Genomic DNA, 23,087 nt, shown 5'->3' with positions numbered 1-23,087 from the left:
CAACCTCCATGGCTAGCCACGACCATCGTGCTTGAGCTTGCGCTCGGCCACCCTAACCTCCACCACCCCCACTGTGAAAGGTGAGCCTAGCCCATCGCGGTTGGTGAGCATGGCCACCACCGCGGCCGAAGCTCATGGCCGGTGGTCCCCATGTGATGCCTCATGAGGAAGATGAACTATTTGGTTTGCCCTGGATAATTTTTTATGATTACATGTGACTCAATGTCAGAGCTGGAGCTGTACCAAACACTTGGATGAAATGCAGATCCATGGTGTTGCTGCTCCATAGTGGATCTAGGCGAATCTAGAGCTGCTAGATGTGGCAGAACTGCTCAAAATAGCACACTTATAGAGGTGCTCATCTTCCACCAGACACTAAGCACCCCGAAAGCATGCTACAGCGGGTGGTATCCATCGGGCACACCCTGAGGGAGAACCCAAAAGATCCACATTTTTCTTGAGGATCCAATAAGGAGAGCGAGTTACAATACTTGTCCATTTCATACATCAGAAGTTCTTAAAAAGTACATTATTACATTATCAAATGTCAGAGTGTGGAAAAATAAATAGTGGAATTAAGATAAACAACTAGCGATAAAGAATAAGGATCCGGCTGTGCCCACCAGAAGAATCCTCCACACAAAGGTACTCCTCAAGTGTGACCTGCAATAGCAGTAAATAAACCCTGAGTACATAATGTACTCGCAAGACTTAACTGACTAGTGGGATAGTTTCCCGACTCCAAGGAGTATGATAAGCTTTGTGGTTTGTTGGTTTTCTTTTTGCAGAAAGCATTGCTAATTATGAGTCCTTATTTATGTTATTATTATCAGTCATATTAAGTTATTATCTAGCCAGTCTATATAAGCACATGTTCTATTTTCAAGCAAGAGTTGAGCAATTAGTTCCATTTCTTCTTCTTTCAACTTTTAGTTCTTACTACGATGCTAGAGGTAAGACAAGTCGTACCGACTTGGCGGTGATTCGTGAACCAATGTGCCTAGCTAGGTGCCCCGAAAACACATGCCCTGCTTGTACCCCAGGCATAAGTAGGACTAACCCATCGCCCTCCTGTCCTGGGTGTCTAGGTCCCCGTCCAAACTTGGACTCCAAGCCCCCACTCCTGAGTCCCAGACTCAGTGTGGTGCAAGGACCTCCACCATCTCCGCCTCTAATTAGTCGGTCCAGAAAGAGCCAGATCCACGATAAGAGAGCAACAAGTCTTCGCTCTACCCATACCCAAGTATGTGCTTGGGACAATAGATTTGTGACTTGACTCACCTCCATTGCAATGGCCGGTCCTTAACCGACCAAAAAGGGAAAAAGTGTAACCAAGCTATGCCCCGTTGGCCACAGGACACAACCTCTTACCCCCACCAGTACCCAAACCATATCCCTGCCCGGTCACCATTTTTCCTTTCCACCATTTTATCATGAGTGATCATATTTATCACCTATTTGTGAGTAACGACAGGTTACCCATGCTACCGACATCCTGAGCATAGTAGCTACTCGGCCTATACTAGTAGGACTCATGGATGGATATATTTATGCATGTAGTTTCCATAAAATGCAAGTAACTTAAATGCACATCATATATATATTCAGTGATCATAAAATAGGGGTTATGCACTGGGGCTTGCCTTGGACAGGCGACAGGTCAGTAAGGTCAGCACCAAAAGGCTCTGGGGCTCCCTCCTACATGAGGATCTCCTCCTCATACTCCTCAATGACTTCGTCATACTCCTGTTCATCGACGGGTACGAATTCTACTAGCTCATGATCTACATGCATGAAATAATGATGTAATGCTTAGTAATATAGCAACAACAACTCTTAAAATAAAAGTATATCTATTTAACTACTAAGCTAGTGCTACCGACCAAGGTACTAAGTTATCTATTGTTACCAATAACAAGTATGAAGTATGGCACACATTATTATAGCAACTACCAGTATTCTTACTCCTAATGTTGATTTACGCTATATATGATTAAGCATGGATAATAGCTACTCTATTTATCATCCTACTCTAGGGCTACAAAATTTATAGCAAGTACATAATAATCTAGTGAGCCTACTATAAAATTTTCAAAGCCATATGTATCACCAATCTACCACAAAAATCCCTACAATTGTTAATCTACATAATACTAAGCTCTCTAGTTTCAATTTATGAACCTACCATTGTCACAGCTAACTGTAATCTAACTACACTAACAAGTATATGGTATTTTTGTGAAACTAACAAAATTGGTTTCACTATTTTTGGACAACTACACAATTTACTACAATTTATCAAAGTTCAGCTAGAAATTATATTGAATAAATGTTGGTAATTCACTTGAGAATTGAAAAATGACTTCTACCGCTCGGCCCAAACCGGTGCAACGCGCGCGTGTACACGTAGCGCATGGTGCAGCCCATACGGCACTGCCCAACCTAGAGCGCTGACGGCCTACGGCGGGGAGGACCCACGCGCGCCGGCGAATATGCAAAAGAAACCTCAGATTTCCGCTAAATGACTCTGCTGTCCCTCCTACTATTCTACTCTCTCACTAACGCTCGCATTTATCCCCCTGTCTCCTCTCAAATTTATGTTCTAAAACCCCTGGTCAGATTTAAGAGAGGCCATGGCGTTTTTGGCCAACGCCGGTGAGCACCGACCCTCTCGGCAGCCATACTTGTCACCGAGACACTCCTCGACGCAACCGCAGTTGAATGAGGGTATCTAGCATCGCGATTGGTGGCGTATAGAGGCACGGCCATGCACCACGGTGGGGTTTGGCCATGGTGACACCAATGCCAGCTAAACGTTTAGCCTAGCTCTACCACTACACCTAGCCTCCATCCCTAGAGTATCGATAACCCCCTAGAGGTTCTATATGCGGCCAACCTTCTCCCAATCCAACTGAACACGGACACAGTGACGACACGGCATCCACCGGTGGTGGCCACGCACTCCGGCGAGCCTCGGCCCCAATTGACTCACCCAGCTATCCTAGGAGTAGGAGGGCCTTACTAGCGACACGTAGGATGGCTTGGACGAGGTCGCGGGGCATGTTAAGGCATTTGGCCACATACACGGGGTCACTCTGGTTCCTGGCGAGAGCGGCGACGACGTTCCCAATGACCCATGGCTCCGCTAGTGAAACCACTACATGAGCGCGATCACCAAGTCAATCACTATGCAATGCACAGCCTAATTAAACAGCGAAGCACCACACAATGCCCTAGTCGTGCGCCCGCTCTGGTGGCCTTGGCGGACCGTTGTGAGGGGAACGCCCCGCCTTACCTCACTGTAGGCTGAATGAACATCGGGATGACTCCAATCAGAAGCTAACTACTCTAGCTCATAGTGCGCATGGTTAATTGGAAAGTTGTGGAGCGTGCGAGGCTAATTTGTAGGGGCGATGTCTATGGACTTATGGCGCCCGGCGATTGCAAAACTTAAATTGATGCCCCTCCCTTGTACCACCATAACAGTGGTTGGTTAGGCACGATGCTGTCCTTCCACTCGACCACCAAACATGCTCAGTACAAGGAAAGGGGCCAGCACATTGGTTAGGCTTTGGCATGGCTCTACCGACCGATGACCTTCTAGGTGACGTGATAGGAGCCTTTGGCGTGGCCTCATGCTCAAGCGTGAGAACAAGGCAAGTAGGGCAAGCCCACGTGCGCACACAGCCGAACATCAATGGGAGCAGTAGCGGTGTGGTAGCATCGAATGACGCGCAGTGCAAGTGATGCGACAACGAGCAGTAGCCTCGAGCGGATGCGATGGAGGGGGCATAGCAGTTAGGAATGGCTGGGCCTAGCGTGCGCGCATGCTGTGTGCTAGAGCACGGTAGTAGGTGACCTTGGCTGGCAGCGCAGAGCCAACACGGGGTGTGCCCGCGTAGGCGCGATGGTGGCCGATGCGGCAGCACGCGAGAGCCATGCGGTGACCGCACCCAGTGTGTTGGCCTTGCTCAACCCATGACTTGCATCCCCTCTTTTTAAAGCACGTTCAAAAACTGGAAACCCCTAATGATTCAAGAGGTCCAACTAGCCTATTCTACACTCAAGGAGGATACCTATGGGCTATCGAACTAAGCCACTGCAGCTTGCCCACTTCTTTAACCCGATTGTTCTACAAAAATTGCCAAAAACGTAGCTTCGTCAACGAATTGTCCGACGTGGGAAAATTTTTCAGCTAAGTCCTAAGCTGATTTCACGTCGAATGCGATTTTCAAGTTGCCCGATACACTAACTAGTGAACCCCGTCCCTGACCGCATGTATTTTATCGTTTCCTATGAAAGTTCATACTACAAAACTTTATCAAAGTTCCGCTATAAACGTTCTATAGCATTTTGTGTTCGCTAAAATTCACTTAGAACCCTAAACGATACAAAGATACATGAAATGTAAACATTTGTTATCTTGTTTCAAATGAACGTTTCATAGTCTGAATATCGATGTATACCCTATATTACACACATTTACACACAAGTTTGATGCTCATGCAGTGTTTTAGCAAAAATCATACAATGTAACACCAAGGGTGTTACACTAGAGCTCTATCAAATAGGCCCTTAATAACTATGATAGCACAAACAGTCCATGTTTCATGGAGGACCTTCTCCTAAGGCCGCTCCTATACCCATGGTACTGGTTCTTTACACAATAAACTTGAATTCATGGAGGACCTTCTCCTTTGCATAGAACCAGCCCTATAACATAAACAACAATTTCTCTTCTATCCTTTTCACTACCCCCTCTTCTAGGTCCCACTTATATACCCAGCCCATGGTTCTATACATTGACCATCTCAATAAGTGACATCACGTCATTGTATAGAACTAGGTTTGGTTCTGTCGGTGTTTTGTAAACTAGACTAGTAAATTTATATGATTGTCGCGCTGCTCTAGGCAGACGATGGTAGCATCCAAAAGACACGAGGATTTATACTAGTTTAGGACAGAGCTCTACATCTAGTATTCCAGTCTTAGAGATGATTGAGTGCGTGTTCCTCGCTTGAATGCTCTAAAGTTCTTACAATGAGGGTGCAAGAATGGTGGTAGAGGTAGGAGATCTAGAGCTAGGAGATGGGCTGCCCGAAGGGAATCTTTAGGAGCCCTTCTATGGTGGAGAATGAATGAATAAGAGTTGGATCAGAGTCAGATCCCCAAGAAGGGTGCCCTAGCTGCCCTTATATAGAGTTTGGGGCCAAGGCATGTGCAAAAGAGCTTCTCCTGACCGAAGGGTCGTGAGCCTGAGGGAGGACCTAGCTAACTTGGCTGGCAAGCTATGCTGTCTTGTGGTGCATGTCTGGGCGTGGTTGTTATCATAGTCTTATGGCCACGTCGTGGCATGGTGTGACATGGTGCTATTGTGCCAACCATGGCGGCACTATAGGCACGATGGTGGTTCACCAGCCATCCTGTGCGACATGTTCTCCATCGTGGTCTTCATTATCGCTTCCTAGTTTCTAGGGGCGTCATACAAGAGTTGGTAGCTACCCAAAGTGGGCTCCATACCTATCATCACCACCTTGGGTGGTGTTGTCTTATCCGTGCTGCATGGCATAGGGGTGGCGTCTGACCAGACCGAGGTGACATTGTAGGGTCAGAGTAGCATTCCTACTCTTGTCAAAGCGGGCAGGTTTGGCTAGGTGACCTCTCCCTGTTCCTCTCAGGGGTCAGGATGGTGGAGAAGTCATGAGTCTCTTATGCATCATGTAGCTAAGATAGAAGGAGGGGCATGGCTGACCCTAGCCTTAGCGTTAGACCTATTCTACTTGGCACATCTAGGCCTCAGTCCCTCAGGCCATCACTAGCTAATGCGTCATAGGCCGCTTGGCATGTTAATAATTGATGCCTTGAGACACCTAGGGATTATAACCCTGATAGTAGCCCCTGAGTGTTTTTGCGATCATGAAGTGATCGTGAAGGCGCTATGAGGCGTGCATGCCAGGTGCTGATTCATAGTTCATAGCTCGTTCAAGCTTTGTCGCTCGACCCCTTGTGGGTAGGTGCGTTCAATGCTATAGTTGGCCATTATGCTCTATCCCATCAAGGTGCCCTAATGATGTGGTACATGACTGTTGAGCCCTGCCATGCTAGTGTGCCATGTTTCAGGGTTCATGACCTAGGCAGAACCGAGTGGTCTCATTGACGCTGTACCGGCCCTACCTTTGTGAGACCCTTGATTTTCCCAATCTCACGTGTGCATCTAACATTAGCTATGACCTCCCATGGTTTGCCATGTGGCGCATGGGTCTCAAGCTATTTAATCAGTTCCTAGCCTATAAATGAGGGCCTTTCTACCGTTTAAGGCACCCATGGCCGTAACCATGAGCTATTCTTTTGTTTCTCTGAGCGGTTAGATGTTAAGAGAGTGAGGAAAGGAGAGAATTTTGGGAGAGAAGAAGTTTGACGAGGATTGTGACATTCTCGTGATGCGTCCTACTGAGGGTCATCTATGGTGGATGGAAGTCGTTGCTGCTCTTTCTAGTAGCTGGTGCTAGAAGGAGCCTTGCGAGCAGGGTAGGATGGGGTGACATGGCTATCAGAACTATAGCTTTGTGACCTCCTCGCCTCCCGGGGCCCTTTAGCTAGGATGCACGAGGTGGTCCTTGCTATGGACAGTTTCACCATGCAGTTGTGGCAGAACCTCCTAAATTATAGGGCCCACATGCACCTATCAGTGTCCAATGACCTCTGACGACTATGCATATGTTCCTAGTAACTTAAGAAGACTGTCGGATGTCCCTAGGGAACCCCGAATCATCCACGATTTCTGAGCAGGATCCCATTATAGAGTCATTGCAGTATTACAACATTTATTCAAATATCTACATCAGAGTAAAATAGCGAAAGTCTTACAATAACTTAGTTTACAAACCAGTTGTTTTTAAACCTTACAAACTAAGTTCGATAATTATTACAAACCATAGTAGTAGTGGAGTGGCATTAGTAACATAATACAAACACACAATATAAGTATCCTGCCCAAGGATCACACATTCACTTATTGTCATCGACCTGAACAACAGTCATGTAGCATGGTCCAAAATAGACCTGCTCATGAGGCTCACCTGCAACAAGGGTCAACGAACCTAGAGTACAAAAGTACTCAACAAGACTTAACCAGAATTAAAACTAAGACTCAGGAATGCAGGCTCAGGGATTCAAGGTATGGCTTTAGCAATAGTCAAAGTTCTTTTTGCGTAAAAGCTCTCTAACAAGATTCTTTATATCAACATTTTTATTTTCAAAAGATCATATACAAAGCTGACATGATCTGTAATGAGATCATGAAACTTCATATCCAACACTTTCTCAATCCTTACTCAAGTTCTAGTTATTAAACTACAATGATGAACAGAGAGTTGAGTCTTCATAACCGAGGAGCAACGATGATTCGAACCGATTAAAACCTAGCTGGGGATTCTAGACCACACGACATATGTAGGTCCCTGACCTACATATATCAACCTACACTCGGATCCTCCAAAACAAGAATAGGTCCGCGCCACCCCAGAATACAGTACTCCACCAATCCAGCCCATTACCACGTGGGTACACGCTATTCCTGCCATCTCTCCACCCCCAGTGCGTGAGTAGCCATTCTCGTAATAGAATCGCCAAGTTAACGCTTATCAGAGTATGTGGTTAGTACAACAAAGTCTCATCTCACATAGTTCAACAATGGATGGTTCTTAATTGACACAAGCGGAAAGAACCCGCTCATAAGACCTCCATGTCTTGTGGCTCTCACACACCGAGTCCGCCTGATCTAGATTTATTATTCCCCAAGCTCATATCACATGATAACATAAGTAACCAAACATAACCAAAGATCCATTTAAAACTTGCGGGTGACAGGTAATCACCCGACTTTTATCTGTCTAAGCATGGCTAAGCATAACTAGGCATTTACGAAGTAAAACTGGTAACAAGGTAGATATGGAAAAACAAGGTTGGTAATGCACTAATTAGGTTTTTACTCACTCCTAATCACTTAATGCAGTATTGAAAAGCAAAAGCAATATAAATTTGTAAAACACAAGGTAGGTTTAAATGCATCTGGGGCTTGCCTTGATTGATGGAAAAGTCAGGTTCCGGAGTCGTCCCACAGATATCAGACCCGACCTCAACAGACGGATTAACCTCCTCCACAACTTGATTAACTTCCACGTGCTCACCTTCGTTCACTACACGTAGTAACAATGCTATGTTTAACATGATGCGGGATACAAAACATGATGCTTGATGATGGATGCGAAAGTTAAAAACTTGAATACAATTTCCCTTCGCGGTATAGTTTACAAGTCAAAACTAACTAAGCCTTTTTCATAACACTTATTTCAATTGCCAAGGATCATTACCAACTAATGACCCAAGGTCATCACTCAATCCAAAATTTCAAACAAAACCTACATCATTAAAGTTACTATTTGCTTTTATGAATTAATTATTTAATTCAAAATTATGAAATAAATCAAGTTGTTCCAATTGAGCTCATAATTTTTGTAAACGTTCATCACATGATAAATAAGTGGCCAAACAATTTTCATAATTTTTGGATAATTATTTAAGCCTAGAAAAATCATGGAAACTTATTTATTAATTAATTGAGCAATTTTTATCACATTCAAAAAGTACTTAAAATCAATAGTTCATATTTTTCTTAAATACTATACATCACAGAGAGGTCATAAAAAAATTTCATAATTTTTGGAGCTCTAATTAATTCTATACAAAAATAACAAAAACTATCACTATTCATCCAAAACTGCAAAATAGAAAAAATCCATTTTCAACACTGAGTCACTGACACCTTGACCCCACCTGTCATCCCCGACCTCCCGCACTGACTATGGTGACAGCGGCTTTGATTGGTGATTTCTCGCCGCCGGTGAGATCAACGACGACGACGAAGACACCAACATGACCCCACGTCCCTACGTGTCGATTGGTGGCACAAACGAGACCAACCACGGCCAGGACCGAGCACGACACCAGCCATGGCGCCCACGACGGCGCGGGTGCGCTACACCGGTGACATGAGACCAGTAGAGCTTAAACAAATGGCCTAGGAAGCACCAGGAGCTCACCCCGAACGTGTTGGAGTCAAAGGCCGAGCCGGATGATCAACAGAGGCGCTGGTCGATGTTCACAGCAACCACGGCGGAGCAAGCAACGACGACGGCGATGTCCCGGCGACTGTGGTGGACAAAATGGTCAATCGAGCGGGCACGAAGCACTATGGCATCGTGGCAAAGCTGAAATAAGGCTTCACAAGGTCAGAGGCTCACCATAGAGCGCTGGCCACGACGGCGCTCGCTCGACGGAGATTCTGCCGGCCGCGAGGAAGAAAGGTGGCTAGCGGCGTTCCTCGGTGAAATCAAGCGACCAAGGCTGGTTGGCTAGGTGCGCAAGGAATAGGCAAAGCTGGGACAGGCTTTGCTGAGACGGCAACGGTGCTAGGTCGACGGCGAAAGCTCGATGGAGCGATGGCGGTGGCGATTGGAAAAATAGAGGAAGGAGAAAGAAGAACGGCGATGACGCCTGGGCTTTATAGGGTGGCAAAGACGCAATGAGACGACACGCAGCAGCCAGCTCATGCCAGTGTGAAGCCGGAGAAGGCCATGGGCGCGCCTGGAACGCTGAAGAAAGGCCGCCGGCAGTGACAGCAGCCCGATGGCACTGTTTGCCATAATTATAGAATTGCCACTCAATTTAAATTCCAAATTACTCCCAAATTTATGTAACAACTCAAAATCTTCAAAAATAAAAGTTGTTCAAAATTCAAAGTTCTTCAACTTTGCTTTTATAACCACCCCCTAATTTGGTCTACATTTTGAAATACAAATTTAAATTCAAAAATGGGACATTTAAAGAATTACGCCTTTTCAAATTACTACAAATTTTATAAAATAACTTTGAAAACTCCAAAAACCAACTTTGTACAACTCGACAAGCTCTACACTTTTGCTTTTAGGCTCAACCCCAAAATGTGTTTAGATTTTGAAATGGGTTTTCCAGGGCAAACTTAAATGCTGAAATTAGGGGTTTTTTTTGAAAATTCAAATCCAAACAAAACTTTGAACTCGATTCAAACAATACAATTCAACACATACAACATAAAGGTAAGCTTGTTTTAGTGAATGCACATAAAAATTTTCACTAATACAAAATGATGTACAATGCATATGATGACATGGCAGGTTTTAGTATTTAAAACACCCGAGGTGTTACAATCCTTCCCCCTAAAAGAAATCTTGTCCCGAGATTCAAAGTCATAGGGTAAGTAATGGAAAAGGAAATGTGTCAATCCAAAAACATCCAAAACTTGTCCATAAACAGCTAAGGTCCCTTTACAAACATGATTCGTAACAATAAAGCAAAACTAACATTATTCTATATCGACGTAAGAAACTCTGGAAATTTTTCTAACAAGAAATCTTCGGATTCCCAAGTAGCTTCTTCTTCGGAATGTTGATTCCATTATATCTTATAGAACTTGATTGTCCTCCTTCGAGTGACATGATCTTTCTAATCCAGAACTTGGATAGGATATTCGGAATAGGTCAAATCAGGTTCAAGTTCCACTCCTTCAACCTCAACATTCAGCTCAAGCACTCGGAGACACTTCTTTAATTGAGAAACATGGAACACATCATGTATAGCTGAGAGATGGTCTGGTAATTTCAAGCAATATGCCACTTTTCCATACCTCTCTAAAATTTGAAATGGTCCAATATAACAAGGTGCCAATTTGCCTTTAACACCAAAATGAGTAACTCCCTTCATTGGTGATACCTTCAGGTATACAAAATATCCCTTATTAAACACCAATGGTCTACGTCGTTTATCTGCATAACTCTTTTATCGGGACTGAGCTATCTTCAAATTACTTTGTATATGCTTAACCTTGTCTTCTGTTTCTTTCACAAGGTCAACTCCAAAGAACCTTCTTTCCCCGAGTTCAGACCAACTCAGTGATGTTCTGCATCTATGACCATAAAGTGCTTCAAATGGAGCCATTCTAATGCTCTCTTGGTAACTATTATTGTATGAGAACTCAGCCAAAGGCAAACATTCATCCCACTTATTGGAATAATTAAGAACACAACATCTTAACATATCTTCAAGTATTTGATTTACTCTTTCAGTCTAACCATCAGTCTATGGATGATAAGCTGTACTATACAGGAGTTTGGTACCCAATGAAGCATGCAAGTGTTTCCAAAAGCTAGAGACAAACTGTGTACCCCTATCTGACACTATGGTCTTTGGTACCCCATGTAAACTCACAACTCTGGCTAAATACATCTTGGCATGCCGGATAGTGGGATATGTACTCTGGACTGGAAGAAAATGTGCTGACTTAGTTAGTCGATCTACAATAATCCATATTGAATCAAAACCTTTAGATGTCTTGGGTAGACCAATGATAAAGTCCATACTAATATCCTCCCACTTCCAAGCTGGAATAGGTAATGGCTATAACTCTCCAGCATACCTCAAATGTATAGCTTTCACCTTTTGACAAGTATCACACTTTGCTATATACCGGGCAATTTCTATCTTCATTTTGGTCCACCAAAACCTCTGTTTCAAGTCATGGTACATCTTATTACTTCCTGGATGAATAGATAACCTAGTAGCATGTGCCTCTTCAAGAATTGACTGTCGCAACTTAGGAACCTTTGGTACCACTAAACGATTCTTGAACCATAATACACCTTCATCTACTTTGAAGCATTCCGCTTTACCATTCCTGATTCTTTCTTTGATATGGGCTATACCCTTGTTTTCTTTTTACAACAATAACAACAACAACAACAAAGCCTTTAAGTCCCAAACAAGTTGGGGTAGGCTAGAGTTGAAACCCAATAGAAGCAATCAAGGTTTAGGCACGTGAATAGCTGTCTTCCAAGCACTCCTATCTAAGGCTAAGTCTTTGGGTATATTCCATCCTTTCAAGTCTCCTTTTATTGCCTCTACCCAAGTCAACTTCGGTCTTCCTCTGCCTCTCTTCACGTTACTATCCTGAATTAGGATTCCACTATGCACCGGTGCATCTAGAGGTCTCCGTTGCACATGTCCAAACCATCTCAACCGATGTTGGATAAGCTTTTCTTCAATTGGCGCTACCCCTAATCTCTCACGTATATCATCGTTCCGAACTCGATCCCTTCTTGTATGACCGCAAATCCAATGCAACATACGCATTTCCGCGACACTTAGCTATTGAATATGTCGTCTTTTCGTAGGCCAACATTCTGCACCATACAACATAGCAGGTCCTTGTTTTCTTTTTGAGCAGCAATAATTTGTTCTTGAATAGTGGCTTCAACAGTTATATTGGTCAAACTACCTTGTTGAATTACCTCTATACTCAACTTTTCCATCTCTTGGCATAAAGTCAAATCCATTGTTTTTACTGCTAGACAATTGCAATGACTCTTTCGACTGAGGGCATCTGCAATCACATTTGCTTTACCAGGATGGTAATATACCTCCAAGTCATAATCTTTAATCAATTCTAACCATCTTCTTTGTCGCATGTTCAATTCTGACTGAGTAAAAATATACTTTAAACTCTTGTGGTCTGTATAAATATGTCATGTATTACCAAGCAGGTAATGCCACCAAATCTTTAGAGCATGGACAACTGCTGCTAACTCCAAATCATGAGTTGGATAATGTTCTTCATGTTGCTTGAGTTGTCTAGAAGCATAGGCAATGACTCGGCCTTCTTGCATCAATACACATCCATTACCAATACTAGAAGCATCACAATAAACGTCAAATGACTTCTCGATATTTGGTTGTGCTAATACTGGTGCAGTGGTTAACAATCTCTTCAAAGTCTGAAAAGCTTCTTCACAATCAGATGACCAGACAAACTTGGCTTGGTTCTTCAATAACCCAGTGATGGACTTGGATACTCTAGAAAAATCTAGAATAAAACGACGATAATACCCCGCCATTCCTAGAAAACTCTGAACCTGATGAACAGTGGTTGGCGGTTTCCAATCAAGCACATCCTTAACTTTGCTTGGATCAATAGCAACTCCTTCAGCTGACAAGACATGTCCAAGAAACTATACTTCCTTAAGCTAGAATTCATACTTACTAAACTTGGCATAAAGCTGATGTTCTCTCAAGCGGGTCAGAGCAATTCTGAGGTGTTCCGCATGTTCTTTCTTGTTCTTAGAATATACTAAGATGTCATCAATGAAGACAACTACAAACTTGTCTAACTCAGGCATGAATACGAAATTAATTAGATACATGAAATGAGCTGGGGCATTCATCAAACCAAAAGATATTACCAGGTATTCATATAATCCATATCTCATGGTAAATGCCATTTTAGGAATATCTTCAGGCTTAATCTTGATTTGGTGATAGCCTAACCTCAAATCAATCTTGGAGAAAACTTTGGCTCTAGCCAGTTGATCAAAAAGCAAGTCTATCCAAGGTAAGGGATACTTATTCTTAATTGTCACTTCATTCAATAGACGATAGTCAACACACAACCTTAGGGTCTCATCCTTCTTCACAAAAATTACAGGATATCCCCAAGGTGATGAAGTAGGTTGGATAAATCCTTTCTCAATCAACTCTTGCAACTGAGTCTTCAACTCGGCTAATTCCTTGGGAGGCATCCTATAAGCTCTCCAAGAGATCGGAGCTGTTCTAGGTTTTAACTCTATGTTAAACTGAACATCCCTATCAGGTGGTAGACCGGGTAAATCCTCAGGAAAAACATCAGGGAATTCATAAACTACCGGGATATCTCTAATCTCCTTGATAGAAGTTGCACAAACTCTTTCCACTGATCTTCTTAAGGTTGGAAGTTGGATAAGAAGCTGAGAATTACTATCAGGCAAACTCACCCTTAATGTCCAATTCAAAGCATCTATAACAGCCTTATGCTGATACATCCAATTCATTCCCAAGATCACATCTATATCCTGATCCTTGAGAATAATCATGGTAGTGGAAAAAATATGCCCACCCAGGTTTATAGGTACCTGGTATACCATTTCCTTAGTACACAGACATCCCTCGAGCGACTATATAAAGAAATTTTCCTTTGTTTCCCCAATTGGAATTTCATGCTTTACGACAAAGGTTCTATTGATGAATGAATAAGATGCACCAAAATCAAAAAGCATAACAGTAGGATGATCGGCGACAGGAAACATACCCATCATCACTGGCTCCCCTTCTAGAATTTCCCCAGCTTGAATATAGAAAACTCGTCCTATCTTCCTTTCATCTTTGCCCTTCTGAGCATTCTGATTGTTGTTCTTGTTCTGTGCTTGACCCTATTATTGATTGGTAGGAGCCTTCTGAGAATTTGAATTATACTATTTGGGATACAGACATTCCCTGGAGAAATGTCTGGACCTTCCACAATTGTAACATGGATAATTGTGACCTTGGGATGTTGGAGCATGGACACTAGGAGCATTTGTCTGTTGTGGATTCTGGTAAGTTGTGGCAGGATGGACATTTGATTATTGCCCGACTTGGAACTATGGCGGACGATAATGGTTGACTGGGTGATAGATTACCTTTTGCCTCTTTTGATTTCCACCAAAAGATCCAGATGGCACACTCTTCTTCTTCTTGATGTCTTTATGCTGCCGATACTTTTCCTCTAAAGCAATTGCAATATTTACTGCCTCATGATAAGTAACATTGGTACAGGTAGTCATCATTGTCTACAGTTTGGTATTCAGACCTCACATAAACCATTTCTTTTTCTTAGCATCTGTGTTGACATGTTTGGATGCATACTATGATAGATGATTAAACTTTCCCACATACTACATAACTGTTTGATCCCCTTGCTTCAAAGCAAGGAACTCATCCAGCTTCATGGCCATCACTCCTTCTAGAATATAATGGGCTCAGAAGGTAGTACGAAACTCAGCCCAAGTTATTGGAATGCCAGTTGGTTGCATAGCCACTAGGTTTGCCCACCAAGCACCTGCTGCACCTCTAAGTTGCTAGGCGACAAACATAGGTTTCTACATCTCTGTGCATGGAATAAGATCAAATTTCTGCTCCATGGTCTGAAGCAATCATCAGCCTCCAGTGGTTCATTAGCCTTGGTGAACACTAGTGGTCTTGTATCTATAAAATCGACATACATAGCCTCCTGCCTGTTATGATTGCGACCATGGTTTCCTTGCACCATATTCTGATTACTCTAAGCTATCTCTCGAAGCAATCAAGCATTTTCAACAGTCACATTAACAAGGGTGGCGATAGCATCAGCTAGATTTGGTGGAACTAGTGGCGGATCGGGAATACCATCCTCATCTTGTGAAGTACCAGGAATATGCGAACCACGCGTATGACGCATCTGTTCATAACAAACCAAACTTTACTCAAAAGCCTTTATTAAATGATAAAAGAGCTTACTACAACGCATTACATTGGTTCACTTATTTAAGCACAAGCCCACACCTAAACAAGACTACTTAACTTATCTAGATCTCACTATTTTACAACTCTACTCTTCTCCTCGACCACATCAAACCTCGTGATCGGTATCCATTTCGGAAACATTTCCGCCTTCATTATCACTTTCGTCGACCATCACTAATTCTTCTGGATCTTCTTCTTCTTCCTCTTCAAGTTCATCATTATCAGCAATGATGACACTAGGGTCCATTCCATCTGCTTGAGGTTCATGATTTGGATCCAGGAGATTGCTCAGCCTATGGACTTCTTCATGCAGATTGGTAGAATATTCTTCTAAATCTTCTACATAAAATTCTAGCTCATGCGCTCTAGCTCTAGCTACATCTTCCCTATGCCAAGCCTCATTCCTTTCTTCCACCATACGAACTAACATACGTTCATAGTTCTTGTGAGCGGTGGTGAGACACCTCAATTTATTCCGTAACTTGCCCACATGGATAGCATCCATAGCCCTATCTCTAGTAGCCTATGCTAACTCTGTTGTAAGCCTCTGTATCTCTGCCTAAGGATCAGGCCTAGAGCTGCTACTCTAGCACCATCATTCCTAGGGGCAAGCTAGTGATGAGGAACTCCTTTGGGTCCAATAGACTTATGGGGCGTTACCTTGGTACGAGCCATACTGTAGGAAGCAAGATTAATCCAAATAAGACAATCTGATACAAGTCTTAATAGCAGCCAGGATGAATTACACTATTTAACCCAGACTCACTACTTAACTCCAGACTAAGGGGGGAAGTAAGTAACAAGTGGATTAATCATGATGCATGAATCGTTCTTACGAACAAAAACATCAAAGCTTATAAAGCACATAAACAACAGTTGTTTTTATATAGGGCATAATAAGATTACTACTCCACCACACAAAGCCTTTTTAATCAAATACGGAATGGTGAGAATGAAATAAGATAAGCTAGAAGCAATTTGGACCAAATTAATAGGTTATATATATTTGTCCCAAATCATTGACTTTGTAACGATCTCTCTGATACCAATCTGTGGCAGAACCTCCTAAATTATAGGGCCCACATGCACCTATCATTGTCCAATGACCTCTGATGACTATGCATATGTTCCCAGTAACTTAAGAAGACTGACAGATGTCCCCAGGGAACCCCAAATCATCCACGATTTCTAAGCAGGATCCCATTATAGAGTCATTGCAGTATTACAACATTTATTCAAATATCTACATCAAAGTAAAATAGCGGAAGTCTTACAATAACTTAGTTTACAAACCAGTTGTTTTTAAACCTTACAAACTAAGTTTGATAATTATTACTAACCATAGTAGTAGTCGAGTGGCATTAGTAACATAATACAAACACACAATATAAGTATCCTACCCAAGGATCACACATTCACTTATCATCATCGACCTGAACAACAGTCATGCAGCATGGTCCAAAACAGACCTGCTCATGAGGCTCACCTACAACAAGGGTCAATGAACCCTGAGTATAAAAGTACTCAACAAGACTTAACCAGAATTAAAACTGAGAAGACTCAGGAACGCAGGCTCAGGGATTCAAGGTATGGCTTTAGCAATAGTCAAAGTTCTTTTTGCGTAAAAGCTCTCTAACAAGATTATTTATATCAACATTTTTATTTTCAAAAGATCATATACAAAGCTGACATGATCTGTGATGAGATCATGAAACTTCATATCCAACACTTTCTTAATCCTTACTCAAGTTCCAGTTATTAAACTACGATGATGAACAGAGAGTTGAGTCTCCATAACCAAGGAGCAGCGACGATTCAAACCGATTAAAACCTAGCTGGGGATTCCAGACCACACGACATATACAGGTCCCCGACCTACATATATCAACCTACACTCAGATCCTCCAAAACAAGAACGGGTCCGCGCCACCCAAGAATATAGTACTCCACCAATCTAGCCCATTGCCACGTGGGTATACGCTATTCCCACCATCTCTCCACTCCCAGTGCGCGAGTAGCCATTCTCATAATAGAATCACCGAGTTAAGGCTTATCGGAGTATGTGGTTAGTACTACAAAGTCTCATCTCACATAGTTCAACAACGAACGGTTCTTAATCGACACAGGAGGAAAGAACCCGCTCATAAGACCTCCATGTCTTGTGGCTCTCACACACCGAGTTCGCCCGGTCTAGATTTATTATTCCCCAAGCTCATATCACATGATAACATAAGTAACCAAACATAACCAAAGATCCATTTAAAACTTGTGGGTGACAGGTAATCACCCGACTTTTATCTGTCTAAGCATGGCTAAGCATAACTAGGCATTTACGAAGTAAAACTGGTAACAAGGTAGATATGGAAAAACAAGGTTGGTAATACACCAATTAGGTTTTTACTCACTCCTAATCACTTAATGCAGTATTGAAAAGCAAAAGCGATATAAATTTGTAAAACACAAGGTAGGTTTAAATGCATCCGGGGCTTGCCTTGATTGGCGGAAAAGTCAGGTTCTGGAGTCGTCCCACAGATATCAGACCCGACCTCAACAGACGGATTAACCTCCTCCGCAACTTGATTAACTACCACGTGCCCCCCTTTGTTCACTACACGTAGTAACAATGCTATGTTTAACATGATGCGGGATACAAAACATGATGCTTGATGATGGATGCAAAAGTTAAAAACTTGAATACAACTTTCCTTCGCGGTACAGTTTACAAGTCAAAACTAACTAAGCCTTTTTCATAAAACTTATTTCAATTGCCAAGGATCATTACCAACTAATGACCCAAGGTCATCACTCAATCCAAAATTTCAAACAAAACCTACATCATTAAAGTTACTATTTGCTTTTATGAATTAAATATTTAATTCAAAATTATGAAATAAATCAACTTGTTCCAATTGAGCTAAAATTTTTTGTAAAGGTTCATCACATGATAAATAAGTGGCAAAACAATTTTCATAATTTTTGGATAATTATTTAAGCCTAGAAAAATCATGGAAACTTATTTATTAATTAATTGAGCAATTTTTATCACATTCAAAATGTACTGAAAATCAATAGTTCATATTTTTCTTAAATAATATACATCATAGATAGGTCACACAAAACTTTTCATAATTTTTGGAGCTCTAATTAATTCTATACAAAAATAACAAAAACTATCACTATTCATTCAAAACTGCAAAATAGAAAATTCCATTTTCAACACTGAATCACTGACACGTTGACCCCACCTGTCATCGCCGACCTCCCGTGCTGACTACGGCGACAACGGCTTTGACTGGTGATTTCTCGCTGCCGGTGAGATCAACAGCGATGGCGAAGACACCAACATGACCCCTACGTCCCTACGCGTCGATTGGTGGCACAAACGAGACCAACCACAGCCAGGACCGAGCATGACACCGGCCATGGCGGCCATGACGGCGCGGCTGTGCTACACTGGCAACATGAGACCGGTAGAGCTTAAACAAATGGCCCGGGAAGCACCAGGAGCTCACCCTGAACGCGTTGGAGTCAAAGGCCGAGCCGGATGATCAACGGAGGCGCTGGTCGACGTTCACAGCAACCACGGCAGAGCAAGCAACGACGACGGCGATGTCTCGGCGACTGCGGTGGACAAAATGGTCAATCGACTGGGCACGAAGCACTACGGCATCGTGGCAAAGCTAAAACAAGGCTTCACAAGGTCAGAGGCTCACCATAGAGCGCTGGCCATGACGGCGCTCGCTCGACGGAGATTCTACCGGCTGCAAGGAAGAAAGGTGGCTAGCGGCGTTCCTCGGCGAAATCGAGCGACCAAGGCTAGTTGGCTGGGTGTGCAAGGAATAGGCAAAGCTGGGACAGGCTTTGCCGAGATAGCAATGGTGCTAGGTCGATGGTGAAAGCTCGACGGAGCGATGGCGGTGGCGACTGGAAAAATAGAGGAAGGAGAAAGAAGAACGACGACGACGCCTGGGCTTTATAGGGTGGCAAAGACGCAATGAGACGACACGCAGCAGCCAGCTCATGCCAGTGTGAAGCCGGAGAAGGCCATGGGCGCGCCTGGAACGCTGAAGAAAGGCCGGCGACGGTGACAGCTGCCCGATGGCACTATTTGCCATAATTACAGAATTACCACTCGATTTGAATTCCAAATTACTCCCAAATTTAAGTAACAACTCAAAAATCTCCAAAAATAAAAGTTGTTCAAAATTCAAAGTTCCTCAACTTTGCTTTTATAACCACCCCCTAATTCGGCCTACATTTTGAAATGCAAATTTGAATTCAAAAAGGGGACATTTAAAGAATTAGGCCTTTTCAAATTACTGCAAATTTTATAAAAACAACTTTGAAAACTCCAAAAACCAACTTTGTACAACTCGACAAGCTCTACACTTTTGCTTTTAGGGTCAACCCCAAAATGTTCTTAGATTTTGAAATGGGTTTTCCCGGGCAAACTTAAATGTTGAAATTAGGGGGTTTTTTTGAAAATTCAAATCCAAACAAAACTTTGAACTTGATTCAAACAATATAATTCAACACATACAACATAAAGGTAAGCTTGTTTTAGTGAATGCACATAAAAATTTTCACTAATACGAAATGATGTACAATGCATATGATGACTTGGCAGGTTTTAGTATTTAAAACACCCGAGGTGTTACAGCAGTCCCTGACCTTATGAGATGACGGCGCTGCCACCGTTCTCTCTCTTGCGTCCTATGCTCTAGGAGCTATGGTGCTGGGAGGAGGTTTGCGAGGTGCTCCTCTCTATTGTGTTCGCTCATGATGGTGGAGGGGAGCATCCCATAAGCCTCCTTCTAGCATCATAGCTTCTAGGGCTTGGGTCGCTACTACTGTGTTGGATTGAGGAAAGATTTATTTGTAGAATGCAGCAATGCTCAGCTGGGTTTGTATTTTAAGTTTTATTTCCTGAGTTTTTGGCCCCGGATAGCCTTGTGTTTTTGTAGGATTTGAGTTATGCTTCTAGACGGTGCTAGGGTTTCTGAGTTATCTTCCCTGACCATGGGTCGATGTCTTAACCTAGCACCATCTAGATTGTGACCCTCGATAGATGTGTTGCTATGTGTTTTAGGGATAAGAATCCAAGGCTCAGGGAGGACACAGTTGAGGCTAGGCCTCAACCTAATAGTGGGGTTGTTGGCGCCCACCTCCTTCTTTCCTAGATGCCCCTCTCGACCCCAGGGGTCATGATGCCTTGTTATAGACAACTTTTGGTTTTGCTCCACTTAGGGAGAGGTATGTCCACCTTAACCACATGGTCGGAGCGGTGCGCCCCCTCAGGATCGATGGATAATTCAAGTGGGACCCGATATCCTCCCCAATTGACGTGGAGTTTGGCTATGTCTCATCGAGAGATGTCCCATAAATCATCGGTCGTCAAGCCCATTGGTCTCCGACTACCTCCGCAACGGACAGAGGGCAAGATGCCTCCCCCTAGAGGGGGTCAACCCAGGTGGCTTCAAAGTGGACAACTTGAACATAGAGAGAGATGGTCATGTGGCTCTACACCACCGATTAGAGCCATAGGGGCCAATCTCCCCACTACCCCTATCCCTTGGTGGCCTCGAGCCCTTCTAAGGACTAGCCATGAGTGGGTTTCCTAAGCACAACATGGAGTTGTGCTCATGACCATAGCCAGGGAGGCCTGAAGGCCCCCAAGCCCATGTGCAAGGCGGTCATGACTTATAGGCGTTCACATGGCATGTGATCATGTACGCATCCTATGGTCATTATGACCAAGGGCCACTCTGCATGTGGTTGACCTCCCTAGATTCTCTATGTCTTAATGGCATTCCTACGAGTTATGGCATGTTGGCTTGTTTTTTTAGGGCTTATGGGGCCCATATTAGGGCGGACTCTACGTGGGTGCGATTTTCTTTCCTGATCACTGCCACATAAATAGTTCCCACTACTAGAGTCGGCCCCTTACCTTATTCTCAGCTCTTGCCACCGTTCTTGCAATCTGAAGGAAAGACAAAAGGAAAGGGATTGAGTTTGTGAGGTTTACCTCTAGATCGTGCGTGTAACCATCATCGCAATCTGCTCCACCGCCTTTGCCCTTTCTCTTGCCTACGATGTAAGATGGGAGAACGGGTACCTTCATCGGTGATAGAGATGAAGCTGTAGCACCTCATGGTGAAGGGTCTCCTTCTACCAAAGGAGGTTGCTGGATGGAGACCTCCTGCTGGCAAGGTAGTGCCCCTCCCGTAGCCTAGGGAGTCGGTGTCATTTATCGACTTCCACAAGTACGGGTTTAGGATCTCGGCATCCAACTTCCTCCATGGTTTCCTTCATGAGTATGGAGTCCAGTTGCAGCACCTTCCTCCCAATGTAGTGTCGTAGCTGGCAGGCTTCGTCATTGTGTGTGAGGCCTTCCTAGAAATAGCTCCCAACAAAGACTTGTTCCAGAGGGTTTTTGAGGTGAAAACCCGCAAGGTGCTTGGTTTTGATGGTGGCGCACTTGCTCCCATGGGTGGGATGAACCTTCAAATGTGCTAGGGGTTCTCTCATAGTTATCCATGCTTGCCATTGAAGTCTTTGAACTCAGGCTGGCATGGGCACTAGTTCAACATTTGGGATGACGCCGCCACCCCCCTCCCTCCCTTCTTCAGCATCATGTCGATGAGGTTGACATCATGGAATTGGGGGGTGCGACAAAATGTGTTTGTTGAAGATGACGAAGATCCTAGAGATCCTTGAGGGCTGGGTGTCAGTCGGCTTGGATGGCATCATGGTTCTATGGACCATGGTGGAGCGGTGGGTTTAGCCATTGAAACAGCGAGCGACCCTATTGTGTGACAATTCTAGGGCCAAAGATTTGACCCATGAGACCACAGAGATGCTCAAGGTCTCTAAGGTCATAAAGTGGGTTAGAGGGTTGGTCTCTTCTAGAACCATCGTTATGACTGAATGCGCGGTGGAGGTGTTCTCGTTGAACTTTCATCCTAATCCGGTAAGCCACCTCGATTCATTTTCCTTTCTTCGTTGAAAGTTGTTGGCTGATTACTTTCATTTCTTTAGCATGTGCCATCATTCAACTCCCACTTCCATCTCCTTGTCCTAGAGGTACCGAGCATGCCACCCAAGAATACGCGGCTGCTAAGGAGAGGAAGCGCCTCAGGCGTAAAAAGGCATTGAAGCACACAGAGCGTTAGAAGCAAGGAGCTTCATCGTTAGACAATGACAATGAGGAGGGATATGAGGAAGAAGAGGAGGACCTAGTGGCCCTTCAGAGCGCTCTTGATGTCTCGCATGGGTCCAGCGATGGTGCTGGACCGAGCGGTACCAATCGCTCGGCGGGTGTCACGACCAAGGAGAGTTCTGCTCGAAAGCGAGCGGCTTCGTCGTTGCTGAGGGGGCTAAGCCTAAAGCATTCCTGCGCTACCACTAATGGTGTCAAGGATGCCTCACACATGGCTCCTATCACCCCCTCCCTGATGAGGCCTGAGGCTCCCATCATGGGAGAAGGTGCCGAGGACGCGGCGGAGACGGGCGTCGTGACTAGGGTGGACGGCGAGGTTTGGTGCCCTTCCTTGGAGATGCCTAGGGGAGAGGACCAAGACCTCCTCTAGGACCTTATTGTTGATGTGGTGGTTGAGCATCCTACATCCTCGACACTTCGCATG

This window comes from Miscanthus floridulus, chromosome 16, assembly GCF_019320115.1.
Source record: "Miscanthus floridulus cultivar M001 chromosome 16, ASM1932011v1, whole genome shotgun sequence".
NCBI classification, from domain to species: Eukaryota; Viridiplantae; Streptophyta; class Magnoliopsida; order Poales; family Poaceae; genus Miscanthus; species Miscanthus floridulus.
This window is presented reverse-complemented; position numbering follows the sequence as displayed.